This window comes from Symphalangus syndactylus, chromosome 2, assembly GCF_028878055.3.
Source record: "Symphalangus syndactylus isolate Jambi chromosome 2, NHGRI_mSymSyn1-v2.1_pri, whole genome shotgun sequence".
In the NCBI taxonomy this organism is placed as follows: Eukaryota; Metazoa; Chordata; class Mammalia; order Primates; family Hylobatidae; genus Symphalangus; species Symphalangus syndactylus.
The window spans coordinates 112,251,274-112,255,242 of NC_072424.2; the positions used below are offsets into that span (position 1 = coordinate 112,251,274).

General features: G+C 40.6%; 1 long non-coding RNA gene across 1 annotated transcript in view; it reads left to right on the top strand.

Annotated features, from left to right (window-relative positions):
- The window catches only part of LOC134735622 (uncharacterized), a 31,787-nt gene that overhangs the window by 12,800 nt on the left and 15,018 nt on the right, over window positions 1–3,969 (top strand). The window lies entirely within an intron of this gene.

A 3,969-nucleotide genomic window follows, 5' to 3' on the forward strand; every position in this document is an offset into this window, starting at 1 on the left:
TATATGTATCTATACTAAATAGGAAAGAGGACCCTGGCTAATTCTCTTGTTAGAGTAAGACAAGAAGTCCATGAAATTTGGGGAAACCAGGCCAAGGTTTGGGTCCAAAAGAGACCTCCTTCAAACACATACACACCATTTTTCCACATGTGAGTAATTACTAAACTCTCTTTGGCCCTCACCAAGACAACCAGCAGGACTCAGGAGTTTAATGAATTTTTGTCACTTCCATGGAGCAGTAAAATTGAGTTTTTATGTATTAGAAACTTAAAATGTTTTTTAATTCTGTGGGAGTAATTTAGAAATTGGTGTGAAGTGTAATCGATTTTTATAAACATGCATATTGTAGATTTTTCATTAATAAGCATTTGCATTGTAATTTGTTTGTGCATGAGTGCCCTGGACTTTCCAGATGCTAGTGAGCAAAGTGCTAGAGTGTGCTTTCTACAAAGCAAAATTCATTATTTCCATTTTTATTTTTAACTCTTTTCTCAAAATGAGAACAAGAGAAAGCTATTGGAAAGATAATTTCTAGAAAGAAAGGTGAACTCAGCTCTTTTTGATAATTATGTTTTTCCTCTCAATCTTGTTTAGCAAAAGCTGAAGAACTTGTCTGTCACAATCCTGATACTTTCTCTAATTAGTCCTGGCTTCATATATATGTGTATATATGCACATATGAAATACTCTTTCATGTATATATGAAAAGAGTATTTAGAATGATTATTTGTACTGCATATAATTAAATAGGGCTGTGTCCTGGTCTATAATCACTAGAGACTCCCTTCTGAGAAAATACTCCTGACTTAACCACACAATTTATTCTACATTGTGGTGCCTTCAGGGATACACCCTTCTGGAGTACATTAGTTTTCTCAGATAGACCAGAAATGACTAACCAAGGGAGGAACCTCTTCCGATAAGCCCTCTTTTCATTTCTTTGATATGTGTGCATCGATCCCTAAGTCCTTATCTGGACTGCTACCTTAATTTGCAGAGCCCAAGTGAAAATACATACACAAAAAAACCCTCAAAGTCCCTTCAAAAAGCAAGGGTGGTGGTAGGGGGAGGGGTGGAAGATTTCCTTTCTTTCTCTTTTGGCCTGTCATGGGGTCTCTTACTTGCTATTTAATTTCATGCTCTCTTTGATACAGGGGTATTCACAGGGTGAGTGCAGATGGTCTCAGGTAGCTCAGGCCTGCCCAGCCACTTGGTGCATGGGGTGTGTGCACCCAGCTTCCACGCCCCCTGCAGGCCCAGGCCCCTGCCTGCCCAAATGGCTGTAGTCACTGGAAGGGGGTTAGGGAGCAGAGAGTGGAGGGGTGGGAGATAATGAGAGTGGATGAGGAAGCTCCTCACGCCCTGTTCCATTGTCCTTCTGGACTTCACTTACGAAACACAAACTCCAAGATGAAATTGTTACGTATTTTAAGGGACTTCACCCATGAAAGATGGGCAACTCTCCTGTTATAAAAGAAGTCCACGGAAGGCTCCATAACTTCTGTGCCAGGTCAATAGTGCTCTGATTTCCTTTCCTTCTGCCCCCAGTGATTGTCCAGGGATTACGATGGGGTCAGCAGCATGCCCAGTCACCTGCATTGCCTAATGAATGGCTGATTACCTTAGCATCCCCTGGGCAGAGGTGGGGAGGACTTGTTTACGGCCTGACATGGTTAGGCTTTGTGTCCCCACCCAAATCTCATCTTGAATTGTAATCCCCATGTGTTGAGGGAAGGAAGTGATCAGATTATGGGGGTGGTATCCCCCATGCTGTTCTCATGATAGTGAGTGAATTCTCACAAGATCTGGTGATTTTATAAGTGATAGTTTTTCCTGCACCCTCACATGCTGTCTGTTGCCTACCACCATGTAAGACAGGCTTGTTTCCCCTTCTGCCATGATTGTAAGTTTCCTGAGGACTTCCCAGCCATGCAGAATTGTGGGTCAATTAAACTTTTTTCCTTTATAAGTTACCCAGTCTCTGGCAGTTCTCTATAGCAGTGTGAAAACAGACTAATACACAGCTTAATTCTGGATTTATCTTAGCCTTCACTTCTCAAGCAGTCCAGGCATGGTGGCTCACGCCTGTAATCCCAGCACTTTGGGATTGATCCCTTGAGGCCAGGAGTTTGAGAACAACCCAGTGAGACTTCGTCTCTACTGAAATCAAAAATTTAAAAAAATTAATAAAATATGAAGGTCCCACTCCATAGTTTAATGACACGTGCACTATTATCTGGTTTTACTTTTCTCATGGAAAAGCTATACATTACAGAAAATGCAAAACATTGAGAACAGAAGAAAACAAATCACCAGAATTGCCATCTTACTGTCCAGAAATAATTACTTAGCGTTTTAGCATATGTATTTTGGTCTTTTTACATATATGGCTATGGTGCATATGTTATTGAGATATTGTAAATATTGCTTTAAAACACACTTTCATTCACTCAATAATACACTATGAATATCTTCCATATATTATTATTAATCTAAAACATTATTTGAAAACTTTCGGGTGCATACAACTCACCTGGGAGCATGTGGGAAATAAAGATTCTAAAGTCTCTCACTCGCAGAGATTCTCGTTCATAATCTCAGCTGGAGACTCATAAATCTGATATCTCCTTTTTGAAGAAGCACCCCAGAAGAGTCTGAGGGAGGTGATTCTCAGAGCTTGCTCTGACAAACACTGACCTACAATATGATTTTAAAATGCTGCACTGTGTTCCATCATATAGGTGTGCCATAATTTATTAAACCAGTTTCATATTGTTCATTTGACATTAGTTTCTAAATTTTCATGTGCATGATTAATTCTTCAAATAAATCTTTCTGAACATCTCTAATTATTTCCTTAGGAAAATTCTGCAAAGTGGAATTACTGGGTCAAAGGGAATGTAAACCTGAGCAAAGTAGACGGTAGTGCGAATGAAAAAGCAAATCAGTAAGCTGTAAAATACTACACTAATATGATAGAACAGCTGCCATTTATTGGGGGACTTTTGTATACCCGGCCAGGGGTTCTTAAATTTTCTTGTGAATCAGAATCACCTGGATGGCTTGTTAAACCCAGGTTGCTGCTATCTTCTCTCCGTCCCAGTTTAATTCAATAGGTCTGTGATGGGACTGGGAATTTGCAATTCTAAGAAGTTTCCAGGTGATGCAGATACTGGTCCTAGGCCAGGCCACACTTTGGACACCACTAGACACTATTCTAGGTGTCTTATTAAACTTCAAAGCAGTCTTTTACAGTTGATGATCGAGATGCAGAGTGGGTCTGAGGTTATGAAGCTAATGATGGCAGAACTGGGATTTGATTCAAAATTTGATGATTCAAAAGCTGATGGTTTCCCCACCAGGCAACCTGGTTTCTTACTTCATTTTACTGCCCACAAATAAAATAGTTTAGATGTCTTCCTAACAAGCACTGAAGGTTTCAGTGTCAGCGCCACCCCTCCCCCACTCCAATCTATTAGGGATACATAAGGAAGGAGAGAGGTTAGGAAGTGTTTGGCTGAGAAATTCCTCAGGGGAAACTGGCTGGATAAGTTACACTGCACCATTCACATCAATATGAAGGGTTGCCTCCCTGCCCTGCTGTGGCCTCAATGACATGTGGACATCAAGAGAATAATTTCTCATCTCTTACTGCAACCACATAATAATCCTTCCTTGGAAGAGAGATCTGTCTTCTCCAAAAACCACCTCCAACCTTCTCCACACAATGGCTTAAATAACCTGTTTGTTCAGGCAGCTCAGAAAACAAATTTCATCAGTGCAGAAAACAAAGCACTCCTATCAAACTGGTTGGTTAATGATACCCAGCAGAGCAAAAACCCAGTGGATTGGCAGAACGTGAGCCACGTTGGCTTCTAACAGACCCAGCTTAAGACGCCCAGAATCACCAGGTGAATCAGACACATTTCATAACTAAGGACACCTGAAGACCTAATTATGCAAATTTTA